This window comes from Amyelois transitella, chromosome 24, assembly GCF_032362555.1.
Source record: "Amyelois transitella isolate CPQ chromosome 24, ilAmyTran1.1, whole genome shotgun sequence".
In the NCBI taxonomy this organism is placed as follows: domain Eukaryota; kingdom Metazoa; phylum Arthropoda; class Insecta; order Lepidoptera; family Pyralidae; genus Amyelois; species Amyelois transitella.
In genome coordinates, this window is record NC_083527.1 from 938,016 (window position 1) to 955,554 (window position 17,539).

Consider the following 17,539-nt stretch of genomic DNA (forward strand, 5'->3'; position numbering starts at 1 on the left):
TTTTATATCAATCTATACTAATATTATAAAGCTGAAGAGTTTGTTTGTTTGAACGCGCTAATCTCAGGAACTACTGGTTCGAATTGAAAAATTCTTTTAAATTGGATAGAACATTTATCGAGGAAGGCTAGCCTATAATAACATTACGCTGCAACTATAAGGAGCGAAGAAATAATGAAAAATGTGAAAAAAAACAGGGTAAATTATTCATCCTTGAGGGCTTCAATGATGCCCAAAATATACTATACCACGCGGACAAAGTCGCGAGCACAGCTAGTTGTAGATAAACTTGACCTGTAAAATCCTATAACTTTTTTTATCTATAGATCCTGAATTAGGTGAGTTAGGTTTTTACACAAAGCGACCATCTAAAATCTGATGCGACCATCTGACAACCTTTGCAGGGGAACCTATACCCGTACAGAATCTTGATTATATATCCACTTGCCTGAATGTACAGGTTTCCCTCCCCGTAAAAGCATTGGTTAGTATTTAAACTAATGTTCATAACTTCGAAAATAGTCATTGATTGCAGAGGTGGAATTTGAACCTGTGCCTTTATGGGCAATGTGCTAGCAACCTGTCACTATTTAGATCTCAATTCCATCATTAAGCCATTACAACTGAACGTTGGCTCAGTCTATCCTGCAAGGGATATAGACGTGACTATATGTATGTAAATGTCTATTGTATGTTGTTTAATCTAACTCGGGCAAACCAAGAAGGTAAAGTTATAGCCTAACCAAGCACTTTGGACCAATATCCGCTAGTGAGCACCGCGTTCCGTTTCACAGATTAAATTAATCTATTAGGAGACAAATTGCGCCATTCCGGGTTTCACACTCGGGGATTATGAGTTCTGAATGGAACGGAACGTAAATGAGAAATTTGTCTTTTGTTTCCAAACTAAGGAAGGGCAATTACTAAGATTAATTTTATTAGTATAAGAAACTTATAAAACTTTGTATGAGGACTTGATGGACTAAAATACAAGCCTAGCCTAGTTTAAGCATCACTGTGCAAAATATGCTATATTTTTTGGAAACCTTTTTTTTTTTGGTTTTTCAATACTTACTTACTGCTTACTTGTTCTTTATTTTGGCAAAAGATATGCATACTTGAACTAACGGGAGAAAATAATGAATTTGTTAATAAATAAAAAAAGGTTAGGACTACATATTTTACATAAAATTCAAAAATTCAAAATTCAAAATTTTTATTCATTATTATAGGATATTATTATATCGCTTAATAATTGTCGTATGGTTTAACAACTTGGTTGACGTCAAATAAATTACTTAAAAACTAAGTTTACTGCCGCTTCCAAGGCGTCAGTGCAGAAGAAGCGGTAACAAACTGCACTGCAGCATTTTCATCAACAACGTCAACTTCACAATATTAAATTATACTTAGAATAGAATGTGGACGGGAGAATACATTGTTCACGGGAGATTTATATATTTATGAGATTTAATATTGAAAAAAGAAAAAAAAAAAATATATATATATATATATATATATATATATATATATATATATATATATATATATATATATATATTATGGATTGCCAATTTTAAAAAGATTTATGTACAGAGTGTACTGAAATTTTGATTTAAGTTCAAATTAAACTACAATTAATTACGAGGTTCCTGTGCCAAGCTCGAGCCAGATGTTTTTATCATTAAGGTAATCATCAGTCCTATAATAAGCCTTCCCACAAAGTACTTTCTTTACATACTCTTTGAATTTTCGGTTGGGCATATCAAGAACAGACTCCGGCAACCTATTATAAAATCGTATACAGTTCCCCATAAATGATTTACTGACTTTGCTAAGCCTATGAAACGGCATGACTAATTTATGTTTATTACGTAAATTTCTATCAGTTGTGGCACTAACTTTTTGAAAAAAAGAGGTATTTTTCCTAACATACATTATAAGATCAAAAATGTACTGGGACGCTACTGTAGGTATGTTTATTTTCTTAAAGAGTTGTCTTAACGAGTCTTTTGGTCCTAAGCCGTAAATTGCGCGAACGGCCCTTTTCTGAATTATAAAAATAGTTTGTATATCAGCCGCGCTACCCCATAAAAGTAAACCATAAGATAACAAGCTATGAAAATAGCTAAAATAAACAAGCCTAGCTGTAGCTACATCTGTCAATTGTCGGATCCTCCTAACAGCATAAGCGGCAGAGCTAAGTCTATTGGATAGTTTAGAAATATGAGCACCCCACTGTAGCTTTGCATCAATTATAATTCCTAAAAACTTTGTATTTTCAACAAATTCTAATTTCTGGCCTTCCAGTGTTATGTCAGTATTGGCCTGCCTTACGTTTGGAAGGGTAAATTTAATGCATTGGGTCTTATTAGCATTTAAAAGAAGATTGTTGGTTGAGAACCAGATAGATATGGCCGACAGTATATTATTAACCGAACTTACATTTTCGCTATGGCGATCTAATTTAAATATTAAAGAAGTGTCATCGGCAAACAGCACTATACCCGCCTGTTTTTCCACCATAAAAGGCAGGTCATTGACATATACCAAGAAGAGGAATGGTCCTAAAATTGAGCCCTGAGGAACACCCATTGAGACGCTTGATCCGCTTGACTTTACTCCATTAATATCTACAGTTTGAAGCCTATCAGTCAAATAGGATGCCATTAGTTTAGTTGATTTGTGGTCAAACCCATATTGACGAAGTTTACGCAAAAGTGTCTGATGATCTACGCAATCAAATGCTTTAGAGAGATCGCAAAAGACTCCAACTGAATCCTGTGAACTCTCCCACGCGTCATAGATTTGAGTAACAAGTGCTACTCCCGCATCAGTGGTGGACTTCCCGGCAGTGAACCCATATTGTTGGGAATGGAAAATGTTATTGATTTTAAAATATTGTTGCATTTGATTAAGCATCATCTTCTCAAACACCTTGCTCAAAACTGGCAATATAGAAATAGGTCTATAATTGCCAAGGACTGTTTTCTCCCCTTTTTTGAATAGAGGTATTAATTTGCTACATTTCATTAAATTTGGAAAAATACCCTCATCAATACATTCATCTATATATATAAAACTCTTCCGTTACTGAGTGACTGACTGACAGACAACGCACAGTCGAAACTACTGGTCGTAGACAGCTGAAATTTGGAATGAAGGTTCCTTGGGATATGTAGGGGAGCACTAAGAAAGGATTTTTGGAAATTCAACCCCCAAGAGGGGGAAAAGGGGTAAAAACTTTTCTATGAAAAATCTTATTCCTTGGGTTTATAAACTTGAAACTTGGCATGAACACGTACATAGGCAAGTAAATATGTTTGACATTATAAGTTTTTTCAAACTACCCTCCAATCTTGATTTAGGGGGTGCGATTGGGTGACTGATTTATTAACGCACAGCCGAAACCGCTCGGTATAGGAGTCTGAGATTTTGAACAGAGGTTCCTTTAGTAACATAAGTGAGCACTAAGAAGGGATTTTTGAAATGTCAACCCCCAAGGGGGGGAAACGGGATAAACTGAGCCGGGGCTGCGGGAAAGTTCTAACGAGATACCGTGGCCCCGGAACGCAAAGGGCAACTGAAGGAACGAGGTGGGTTTTAGTCAGTAAAAGTCTGACACTCCCTTCCGTTCCACCCAGAGCGGGAGAGGTCATTTGACGATTTCCCATCCTTAAAAAAAAGACTTTGTATGACAACTTTCAGTCGTCTCTTTAACATACATAATTATGTACATACATGCATAACATTAATAACATCACGCCTTTAAATCCCTATTTTGTGTTAACACTACCCATACAAACAGCTAAAAGGAAACAAGTGAAGAGACGAAATTTGTCCGCATCCATTTTCACCTAAATTCTTAACGTTAATGAGATTTACTTTTTATTATCAGGTCAACCTAATAGCCTCACATGTACGTATAACTTCGTAAGAATTTTCTTTCAACTCCTAATCCTTGAGGAGTTGTACCTTCCATCATCAGCTCATTCACATGGGATGATGACTATCAGACGCAAATACTTAAACAGATCTATGAAATTGTCAAAAACGTAATTGCCTGTAAATTTGAGGTTTGCCCTTGATTTCCCTGGAATACCATCATCAGATCCTGACTAGGTAACAACGGGACCAACTTGAAAGTATACTCTACCGAACAAAAAAGAATCACGTAAATCGGTCCATAAATCTCGGCGTAATCGGTATGCATAAATAAAACACCCGAATTTTATTTTCTATTAACTATCACGAGGCTACATCATCCCTGAGTAACACAGGCTATATTTAATTCCAGTTGTAACAAGATTTCAGCCTGTGGAAGAAAAAGCCCTGTCGAGATCATTAAAAAACGCTATATATAACCGAATTACACGTGGGCGAAGCCGCGGGCGGAAAGCTAGTTAAATAAAAAAGCTAGATCAGATGCAATAATATCTATGATTTGACTTATGATACTAACAGACATACCCCAATGGTCTTCAGACTTTTTCAAATTAAGTTGTTTGAACGCCTTTAATATATTATCAGAGTTAACATATTTAAATTTAAAGACAGATTTGATGGGAGTTGTGTTATTATTAAGTAGGGTTTCAGCGCGCAATGGACAAGAGTCAACGTCAGAAGTTAGCTCCACAGGGATTTTTGCAAAGAAATTATCAAAAGCATTTACTATGTCCTGAGTTTTAGAAATACTTTTGTTACCGGATGATATTTGTTTAATACTGTCTCTATCTTTGATTTTGCCAGATTCTTTATTAATAATGTTCCATGTTTCTTTAATTTTATTTGGTGCGTTGTTTATTTTACTACTTATGTGTAAAGACTTGGCTTGCCTGCAAACTTTTTTAAATAATTTTGAATAATTTTTGACATATTCTACAAAACTGGGGTCAAAATTGTATTGTTTCTGGGCATATAAGTCATATAACTTATTCCTACTCTTGTGAATACCTACTGTAGCCCATTCACTGAACTGTAATCTATTACGAATATTGACTTGTTTCTGCTTGAACCTTTTTGAGTATTCAGCAGAAATCATATCAAATAAATTGTTATAATGTTCATTAGGATTATTTCCAGAATATGTTAAAGTATTTAATTGATTTGCAATGTTTATTTTAAATTTTCTTATGTTTTTGGAAGAAAGAGGTCTACACATAATTTTATCATTATTTAAATTGTTTAAGGACTCTTTCTCAAAGGTAACATATTGACCGGTGTGATCCGAGGGCAATTTGTGAATAATTGATTTCCGTATATAAAGATTATTGCAAAAAAAATTATCCAGACACTTGGCAGATGTAGATGTTATTCGGGTTGGTTCGAAAAAAACATACTCTAAATTATAAGATTTAAACAAATTAATAAATTGTATACTAACGGTTGATTTAACTAAAATGTCAATGTTAAAATCACCACAAATAATTAATTTTTTATTACATTTTGAGGTAACATGTAACACTTGATCCATTATTTTTAAAAATTGTTTAAATTCACTGTTTGGGGGACTGTACACACAAACAATTATATGATGATCTAGCTCGGCACAGGTCACTTCGGACTGTTGACTGGACTGTCTACCCTGCAAGGGATATAGACGTGACCATATGTATGTATGTATGTATCTTATTTAAGGCGAATATTACCTATTCAACCAACGACGTTATCCTAACCGATTTCGCTCCATAATAATTTGATACAGTTTCTGAATAAATAATGATACGATCGATAGTAAGTATTCACCCTTAACTTATGCTTTGAATAGAAACGTCTTTGCGTATAATAAAATTGTAACTTGAGTATGTCTATTTTAAGAGATGTTAAACATATTTGGATCTTCTAAGGGCAACTTCTTAGTTGATTTTTGCAAAACTAAAACATACATACATATAGTCACGTCTTTATCCCTTACAGGCTGGCAGAGCCAACAGCCTCTAAAAGACTGATATGCCACGTTCAGCTGCTTGGCATAATGATAGATTCAAGATTAAAATAGTGACAGGTCGCCTGCCCATCGCCGGAAAGAAGAATCCCAATTTCAAAGCCTGTCCCTTAGTCGCCTTTGACGACATCCATGGGAATGAGACGGAGTAGTCCTATTCTTTGTTTTTGAATTGGTGCCGGAAACCACACATTACATATAGTGTTCACGCGTCACGTAAATGAAATTAGATCTCTCCGTTACAAAGATGGCCGTCTTTATGTAAATCTGGTAGGTAAGTAAGTATCAAAATATATGGAACAACACCATCGACGTTCATACGTAAATAAATAAATATATACTTATCTACGGGACAAATTACACAGATTGAGTTAGCCTCGAAGTAAGTTCGAAACTTGTGTTACGAGATACTAACTCAACGATATTATATTTTATAATAAATACTTACGAGTAGATAGATAAACATCAAAGACCCAGACCAAACAGAGAAAGTTCTTTTCTCATCATGCCCTGGCCGGGATTCGAACCCGGGACCTCCGATGTCGCAGACAAGCGTATTACCGCTGCGCCACAGAGGCCGTCAAAATAGGTAAAAGCTAGTTGTGAATAGAGTTCTTAAAATAGACTATTGTCTATTTTCAATGAATGGGTCAATACTTAGAAATATCGTGTGTTTTTTTCTATCTACATATGTATATAGCGACATCTCTACGCCGCAAGTCACAATAACCAATCACGCGACGCTATCAGCCAATAACAGCGAAAAGTCTAAATCGCGCAAGCAAAGTTTTCATGGATTGAGCATATATATTACCTCCGACACAACATCGTTGGAGCCGCGGTTCCCCAGGCATAACACCTAGCCTGGCGGAAGATCTTCCCTTTGCGGCGGTCGAGCTGAATCATGGCTCCCGCTACATATACAAATCTACCTACATTTTATCACGTTGTCATCCTTAACAGGGTAGACAGCGCCAACAGTCTCGTTAAAAACTGAAAGGCCACGTTCAGAGCTGTATGTCTTAATGGTGGAATTAAGATTCAGTTAACGACAGGTTACCAGCCCATCGCTTAAAAGAAGCCTTTCCCTGTGTTGCATTTTACGACATCCATGGTTATGATATAAAGTGGTCCTATTCTAAGGCAATTTTTAGCTCTAACGGCGTGGACAAAGTCTATAGGCACAAGGGATTTAGAAATTGTGACAAAAAGTCTATCATCACTTGAAATAAATTTAAAGTATGTAAGTATTTATCTTGATTGAATTTACATTCTGTACGGTTATTTACTTTCTCAAACATACATTAGCAGCTTTTTTTATTTTTACTAGCTGTCCTGGCAAACGTTGTTTTGCCATATAAATATATTTTAAGTAATTTCTAGTGTAAAATATAAGTAGTAAAATGTAAAGGCTGGACAACCCTTATCACTAAGGAGTATGAAAAATAGATGTTGGCCGATTCTCAGACCTACTCAATATGCTCACAAAATTTCATGAGAATCGGTCAAGTCATTTCGGAGGAGTACGGGAACGAACATTGTGCCACGATCATTTAATATATAAGATGTCTTACACAAATAAATAAAATGATCGTCAAAATGGTAAATAAATAAGTAGGAATAATTCCCTTCGCAAGTATTCTTGCTTATGCCCTTTTAGCAGTTATTTTTATATCACATTAGCATCATTTGATCTACCCAATAACCGTGCATAAATCCAAGGGCTTACATACACTGTGCGACTTTTTATAGCGACTAGTTGCAGCAACAAGTCGCATAGATTTCACTGAGAAAGTATACAATAATCCCATTATTGTCGAAGCGATCTGCAAATTTTGGGGAAAATACACATTTTTGTATATATGTTTGTATCGCGATAACTTTCGAACCGATGATTTGATTAAGATGTAATTTAACAGTTATGTAGTATTTGCCGTGCCGTGTGGTTCCCGGCACTTATACAAAAAATAATAGGACCACTCCATCTCTTTCCCATGGATGTCGTAAAAGGCGACTAAGGGATGGGCTTTCAAACTTGGGATTCTTTTTTAGGCGATGGGCTAGCAACCTGTCACTATTTGAATCTCAATTCTATCATTAAGCCGAATAGCTGAACGTGGCCATTCAGTCTTTTCATTTTGAAGCTCGTAGGTTATCAAAATAAGTCAACCAGTTTTTGAGATACTCGTATTTACAATTTTATTCAAATTTATAATGTTTGTGAGGTTTATATTCACGGCGAACAACTAACTTAATAACTCAATCTCCTATTATAAAGCCACAACAAAGTGTGGTTTGGTGAGCTAAACAAACTTACTTGTCTCCCTACATGCTATCTTATAAATCAAAACGTTTTTATCCAGACTTGCTCCCGTAGAAATTCCTAGAACGTTTGACCCGCAAAAATTAACAATATTCATAGAAAAAATCAAAATTGCTCCTGCGGTTTAACCGTGAGAAGGTAACAGACAAACATACATACTGTTTGTTTGTTTGTAATATCTTTATTGCACAGAAATTGACGCAGTTACAAGAAATAGTACATAGTTATAAAAGAAATAAATCATTTGCTATGGCGGACTTATCCCATGAAGGGATCTCTTCCAGTCAACCAGAAAGCAATAAAGGAACTAGATAATTAAGTAAAATTAATTTTCGTTTACAGTATTAGAATAGAAACTTCAAGTGAAAATAAGTATGGGCGAAATCGTTGCGACAAATCGCACAGTGTGCGAAAGCCCTTAACGGAACTCAAATGTCGTGTATTACAAATTGTATGTGTGTAATAAATCTCACAGATGGAGTACCATGTCGTTGAAATGCAATACGAGTATGACATGAGGAATATATCATATTGCGAGCATATTGGCACGGCATAAATAGTCATAGCAAAAGGTCAGGTCAAGAGTACTTACTCGTACCATAAATGTTGCTTGCATGAATGTGGATGATGCGAAAGTATTCAGTGAACGTTTAATCACGTCTATTTCCCCTAGTAACGTGTGGTTCCCGGCACCAATACAAAAAAGAATAGGACCACTCCATCTCTTTCCCATGGATGTCGTTAAAGGCGACTAAGGGGATAGGCTTAAAAACTTGGGATTCTTTTTAGGCTAGCAACCTATCACTATTTGAATCTCAATTCTATCATTAAGCCAAACAGCTGAACGTGGCAATTCAATCTTTTCAAGACTATTGGCTCTGTCTACACCGCAAGGGATATAGACGTGACCATATGTATGTATGTATGCTATTTCCCTTGGGGCGTAAACAGAGCCAACAAACAGTCTTTTCAAGACTGATAGGCCACGTTCAGCTGTTTGGCTTAATGATAGAATTGAGATTCAAATAGTGATAGGTTGCTAGCCCATCGACTAAAAAATAATCCCAAGTATGTAAGCCTATCCCTTAGTCGCCTTTTACGACATCCATGGGAGGTCCTATTCTTTTTTGTATTGGTGCCGGGAATCATCATTTAAAACTGTACTTAAATAAATTACAAACGGGACTAATTACACAGTTCCAAGCCATGATATTTAATTTCATAAAAGAATATCAGCTGATTACGTAAAGTTCCCTAAAACCGCGCGTCATTTTGCAACATTCTGGAAAATTTCCTGCCGTCGTCGGTATTTTTCCCAAAAGCCTGTGATATACTGAATAACGCTCATTACTCAAAGGACGCGTCTTCTTTTGAGATGGTAGTAGGTACTTACTTAATTATAATTGTTGGCCTCTGTGGCGTAGTTAGAGTGTGCTTGCCTCTCGATCACAAGGTCCTGGGTTCGATACCCAGCCAAGTACACTCAAACTACTCTTGAGGCCCATGATGTGGAATTATTCAAGAATATCATTACGTTAATTAAACATCGCGGCTTTTACATATTGGAAAGGATTTAATACCTGAGTTACCCAATCAGTGTCTTGTCTTGATCAAATTGGAAACGTTCTGGCAAAAGGTCAGGTCACGATTACCCGAAACCGAGCTTGCATGAAAAGAATTGATGGATGAGAATGGATGAAGCGAAAGAAATATGCTGGGACCTCGGCAAACGGAGAAATGTTGTCTCTGCCTATCCATCCGGGAAAGGTGATTTATGTATGTATTTACCCAATCAGTTCAAAGGAGCACCCATGTCTCCTCACCAGAGAGGTGAGGATGTGACAGTGATAAACGCCTGGAGAAAGAATGGCTAAAAAACTAGGTCACACGCTTTAATAAAAAACATAAAGAAAATGAGAAAATAAATATTATTATTACTTCATTTTTTCTTCTTTTATATGCTTCACTTTGCTTTAGTCGTGTAGTGTTGGTAGAGTTAAATAGAACCACCCCATATCTTCCTGTGGGTATCGAAAGAGGCTATTAAGGCATTAAGCGGGAGGTAGGCAGCGGCGCATCTTACGCTGATATGACAAGATGGTCCAAAACTAAAAGAGTGTGCCGTCACCAACCCCCCATTTCTGGGGAGGTCTTCGTCCAGCAGTGGACTATTAAAGTCTGTTATCGTTATTAAGCCATACAGTTGAAAGTGGCTTATCAGTCTTTTGAAGACTGTTGACTCTGTCATCCCGGATATAGACGTGATGTACCTATGTATGTATGTAAAATATTCAATGGATGAGCATATACATTAGTGCGTATAAAAGTTCTTACTTTAATAATCGTCACTTCCTTAGTAGCCCAGCAATACAATAAATCTACTAAACAGAAAATAATAAAAATAAATCTTAGAAATATACGTGTCACAAGTGCAAGAGAGTGTTTCAGAGCTCTATTTGTATTCAGAGAACGTACAGCCTCTGAATAAGGGGAGAGGTAGAGGTCAATTTTAACATATTTTCTGAAGCTTTTTACTGAATAAGAAAAGTAAGGTCATACTATAATTTTGTGATGAATAAGAAAGTTAATTCTATCATAAAGCCAAACAGCTGAACGTGGCCTATCAGTCTTGTTAGCTCTGTCTACCCTGCAAGGGATATGGACGTGATTATATGTATGTATACGAAAGTTAACTGTACCTACTTTGGTCATATCTGGGACTAGCGATAGGTCTGATCGAGTACCGAGTATCCTACAACGATGAGCTAACATGAAGAGAGTTATGAATGTGGATGAAGTGAAAGAAGTATGCAGGTATCATCGCAAGTGGAAAGATGTAGTCTCTGATAACCCCTCTGCGAATTGGTAGGTATAATTTATATAGGTATAAATATATTAAATAAATAAATATATACGGGACAAATTACACAGATTGAGTTAGCCTCGAAGTAAGTTCGAGACTTGTGTTACGAGATACTAATTCAAGGATACTATATTTCATAATAAATACTTATATACTACATACATATATAAACATCCAAGACCCAGGCCAATCAGAAAAAGTATAAGAAAGGTGTAAACAATTTTAATAATTTTTACTGAGTAGAGCATTTCGAATTTATGAACGCAATACCTAATTTCTTTTATACTAAGATTAGCCTGCGTCGTCGCTCTTTTAAATCCTTTATTGCAAATCCGACGGTAAATTATCCCATAAATGTATAGAATGACGTCTCTAGTATTTACATGAAAATATCAATACTTATTTGAAGAAATAAGTATGCAACACCCTTCGAAAGTGGTAAGATGTTACGTAATATAGATTCTTTATCAAAATAGGTATTTAATTTCTACCTCAACTCTATTTATACTCTCTCATATAGGCCTTGATACTTGGTACCTCCATTACAAGTTTAGCTTTGAATGAACCCTTTTGGACTTTACAATGATTTTCAATGTATTAAACTTAGGTTCAACCTAAGTTCTACTAAATACACATTATAACACAAAAGTTTATATTATATTCAATTTTTTTTTAATATATCGTCTTCCCTCCAAAAAAGGTCAGGATGTCACTTTGAGATTAATTTTAGGAGGACAAAGGAGTTGTGCATGTGCAAAGGAAATTACACAACTTGTTAAAAATTTTAAATTTAAATTTTCACTAACAAGCAACACAATCAACAAACAACTAAACCCAAATTTGGTTACACGGAAACAGTCATTAAATGCCACTAGGAGCCCATAAATTCAGCGAAGACACTTTTATCGCGAGTCCAGTACATTGTATTACACATTTCAACACGAGACACGAGATGTAATTTCCCTCCGTTCATTTTATGACATCCTGGTAGTTTGAGAAGTACATATATTGCAGAAGTAGATGCATTTTTAACTGGCGGAAAAAGAGGCAACATGTCGTCTGCACGTAGAAACCCAAAGGGGTAGGCAGAGACTACATCTTTCCACTTGCTACGTTCCCTGCGCACTTCTTTCGCCTCATCCACATTCATAACTCTTCATGCAAGCTCGTCGGTTTTGGGTACTCTTGGCTAGACCTTTTGCTAGAATGTAATATAAAAATACTTCTATTTTTATATTACGTTCTAGCAAAAGGTCTGGCCATTTATTAGATCTTCATATAAATAGTAATAATATAGATTACTACTTCTTTTCCATCGACACAGTCTTGATAGAATGGCCGTGGTCGTCATGTAGTCGTGGAAGTGGAGGGGGCAGATGAAACACTCCGCACGATGCTTCGTCATTTTCCCTGCTCGAAGTCATCCTACTGGTTGGCACTGGTCAAAAGACTGGCCCACATACATACATATGTTTACGTCTATATCCCTTGCGGGGTAGACAGAGACAACAGTCTTGAAAAGACTGAATGGCCACGTTCAGCTATTTGGCTTAAAGATAGAATTGAAATTCAAATAGCGACAGGTTGCTAGCCCATCGCCTAAAAAAGAATCCCAAGTTTGTAAGCCTATCTATCTCTTAGTCGCCTTTTACGAAATCCATGGGAAAGAGATGGAGTGGTCCTATTCTTTTTTGTACTGGTGCCGGGAACCACACGGCACACTGGCCCACAATAGACTTTATTTGGTCAGTCCAACGCGTAGGCGACCTGCCTATGCATACACATTGTCTATCAACAAAAGTAATAGTTGTATTCAACTAATTTAATTTTTTTCGTGTTGTACTGCAGAAAATTTTATTTTATTGCGTCAATTTAGAAACTGCAACCACTAAAGCTTCAACGAGTAAAACGGATGAGTGTTTTCTAACTAGGACAGAGTGTGGGTAACCGTCGTCCGGGCTTTATTCGTAGTTTTTTTTTCTGTTTACAATCGAAGAGTACATGTACATACAATCTCGTCTTTATCCCTTACGGGGTAGACAAAACCAACAGTCTCGAAAAGACTGAAAGGTTACTACAAATGTTACTATGGTTACTACAATCTTTCGAAATGTGCAGGATTTCTCACGATATTTTTCCTAAGCATAAGCACATCGGTCAGCACTCTAACTAATGTAAGTAGGTAACTCGACTAGAAAAATGGTCGTGGTAGGATTCGAATATGTACCTAGGGAGGCGCAGGGGCGCATTATGTTTTTTATTCGACACCATAGCGGTTCGTCTCTTTAAGAAAAATATATAAAAGAACGCCTCTTTCCCGGAGGAGTAGGCAGAGAAAACATCTTTCCACTCTCTCTGTACAATTCTTTCGCTTTATCCAGTTTCATGACAGCTCTCTTCATGCAATCTCGGCGGTTTCTTGACCTGACCTCTTGTCAAGATGCTCTTTAATATTTGACAAGCCAAAAGTCAAAACTAAGATAAAAAGCTTAAAAATACTATCTTAACTGCCCTCAATAACAAAGACTCTTGGCCTGAAAGCTCGCCGCGTCAAAGTTGAGCAAAAGCTATAGATTAGCGAGCTTATAACTTGTTTGCGGGAAAGTTGAGTGCATTTCAAATGAAAGCTTTCTTCTCGAAATGATCTAGTTTTCACTGGATTAAATGTCGTGATAAAACTGTTATTTTTCACAGGAGGATGAAGATACGTAATTATTATACCTTATTTATTCCTTACGTTGCTCGGTCAAATTGGTGACGCCCTGGCAAGCGGTCAGGTCAAGATTATCCGAAACCTCCGAGCCTTTACCAATGAAGAGAGCTATGAATGTGGAAGAAGCGAAAGAAGTTTCCAGGGAACGTGGCAAGTGGAAAGATGAAGTCTCTGTATTTTGGTTGCTAGCCCAACGACTCAAAGAAGAATCCCAGGTTAATCTTCTATACTTATAATAAATCTGTAGAGAGGTCAATTCTGTGCATGGAATATATTTTCAAAATAACTATCAGGGGGGTTATTAGTGATCGATACAGATGGCAAAAATGTAATCAGTAAAATTTTTGTCTGTATGTATGTATGTTCTTTATAGAAATAAATACTTCTTGACGGATTTTAACGAAACTTGGTACAGTTATTCTTCATACTCCTGAGCAGGTTACAATTGTATCTCAATGAATAAGAAATCCTCTCTTACAAACTTTAGTGATGCTTATTTCGCTTGTGACGATTTCTTTTTTGTTTTTATTTTGTATTTCATATAACGTTTATCTACTTGAATGATTTTGACTAAGAAATTTTCACGTGATATCACATTATATTGTCATTATGTACTTTTATCATTTGCATACTGTCATGACGGTAAAACATGTTGGAACACTACTTTAATTTCGACATCTTAAATACATGTATATACTATGTACACATGTTTTGGCAAATAAATTTATTTTATCTGATCTCGATACGTGCCGATCCATTTGACTTTTGAAAATAACAGACACAAATTCTACCTACAATGAAAGTAAATCCAACAAAATCGCACATAAACTACCACAAACTGCGTATAAAGGAACGTTATGGCGCGCTGGCGTGGATTGGAACGTGTTTTAGGAGATCCTAGGGCTCAATTCGAGGACGTTGACATGGTATATTTTTTATTTTATGTTTCTTTCTATCCATTTGCTTAAGTAAGAGATAGAAGATAAATACAACGTGAGTGTCGTAAAAAAATTTCTAAATAGCAAAATTGACTCTTTTTTATTTTCATTTATTTTTAATTTATAAAGGTAGGGAATATGTAAGTACAAGTTTCAGAGTGGTTTAGTATCCAGATTTCAGTATTAACTGCGGCTATGTATCTATCTCAAATTAAATTAATTTGATTAAATCGTCTTAAAAAACCCATAGGCCAGTATCAATTAACAAGGTCACGGAGATAAAACAGTAGTCATTCCTGCTTGTCATCAAGTCAATAAGTCAGTCAAATAAGTTATTCGGTGTTTTTTTTTTTGAGAATGGGAAAGCAACCTGTAAACCTTGCTAACCCATTCCCAAACGTCATCTTGTGAGTTATATCTGGCCCACAAAGAATGTGTATGTCATTCCCTGTTCCTACCTAACTTTCCCTTTTCTTGATTGCGCAAATAGGATCCTAGGGTCCTCTGGGAAAACGCCAAGAAGATGAAGAGAGTACAAAATATAATATTGATGTAACTTTATTATAAAACTACTCCATTCCTTTAGAAAATTGTTATAGGGAGATATCTTAATTTAAGTATAGCTACTCCATTTATTAGGAAAATGTATATAATCGAATTTCGATATCACATTTCCATGTTAATTATAAGCTATTTTACGCTTAATTATTATGTGCACAAGGTAGAAAATCGATTAAGTTTGTTAACAAGATTATGTGTTTGCAAAGTTAGAAAATTGCTTGAGTTGTGCCGGGTCCGAAGAGTGAAGAGTTAATTAAGTTATGGGTACCTATCGGGGTTCAATTAATTAGTTTTTGCTAAGGGCTTCTCCTCTATGGGAAAATTATTTGTAAATATATCATAACTAAGATTTAATTCTCATATAATATCAATATGAAGATCAATTATAATAATGGAATTGATATTTAAAATAAAATTGCCTGAAAAAAATTGGGTCGGTTTGAAGACTGACTTATTTAAATATATCAATGTACACAAAGCATCCAAAACTATGACGTCTATTATAGAAAAAATTTCGGACATTTCAACGCAAATCAAGTCTCGGTTATATATATTATAACTTGGAATCTTTATAATTTCGCCAAATTCGTCTGTCTGTCCATCAAGACTATACCTACTCTAAGGTCCATCCGTTACATAAATCGGGAAAAATAAAGTAATATTTATTCTTATATATAAAATTCTCGTGTCACAATTTTTGTCTCCGTACTCCTCCGAAACGGCTTTACCGATTTGAACCAAATTTTGCATGTATATTCTTAGGTCTGAGAATCGGCTAACATCTCTATTTTCATACTCCTAAGTGTTAAGGGTAGTCCACTCTTAAATTTTTTTTTAATTAGTAATTATTTAAAAATTATTTATATGGTAAAACAACGTTTGTTACAACGCTAGTATTTTTTTTATAAATTCGTGGTAATTTAAAACGGTAATATTTCACAAGACCCACTAAGTGGTCATAAGTTGTAGGAGGTGCGCTAGCTCAGCTGTTTCCTGAACCCAATCCGTCGCGTCCGACCTTCCAGACCACTTAGCTCTTAGCGTTTCATAATAGCCTGGTACCTCAGTCGAGTGGTTCTCGAACGCGAGATGAAAAGCCGTTTTTGTTTTCCGCGCGCGCGTCAAAGAGAATTAAATAAGTTGTACTTTTTTCTAGCGCCGTGGGTTGAGTCCAAAAGCATTCTCAGTTCTAAGGTTCGAAACCATTTTCGGGAAATTAGAGAAAATTACAGCTTTACTGTTGGGATTATCTTATTCTTTTTTCTTTTTATACTTTTTAATGTTCTTTCTTGTTTGGCGAAGAATAAACCCACAGGTCTGTTCTCTTACATTTTGTAGTAGAAGGCGACTAAGGGATAGGCTTATAAACTTGGAATTCTTCTTTTAGGCGATAGGCTAGCAATGTTGTATTACTATATGAATCTCAATTATATCATTAAGCCTAACAGCTAAACGTGGCCTATCAGTCTTTCAATACTGCTGGCTCTGTCTACCCCAACGGATCTATATCCCTTATAGGGTAGAAGGATTATATGAATGAATAAATGTTAGCAGAGAATTAACTTTTTTTTCATTTTTAAGGTTTTCTTTCCTTTTTTTTTCGTTTTATAATAATTTAAAAATCTTTTACTCTGGGTGATTTTAAAATTTATGTTCACTTAAAAGGTTTACTACAATTTTCTAGGCAAATAACTGTATCTGTGAAGAAAAGTTTCCTATTTTCTTAAAAAGTTGAAACTAGGTCAATATTGTTACAAAAAAGAATAAATGTTAATCTAAGAAAAAATTGATGAACAAAAAACCTATGTTTACTTACCTAAGTAAATGGATACCTAGTAAAGTGGATAATATACCTATATTATACGAGTATTTACCTAAACCATCATTATTTCATTTAGAGATGATACATACATCTTTATTACTTCAAATATAATATTCAGCGCGGTAATATGTTTGCTGACGGTACGCACGTAGAATTCATAACTTCTTTGTGATTTACTGACAGTACTTACGCTAAGCTACATTTGATATTGTTCCTTTTATTTAGATAATTTGTCTTTATCAAACTCTTTAACACGTGTAGGTAATTCTCTGTATTTTTCTGTTATTCCACTAATAGACTCAGGTGCTCCCGAGAGACCAGTGGGTAGAGAAAATGGCTTTCATTAATGAAATGAAACAATTTGGAAAATGAAAC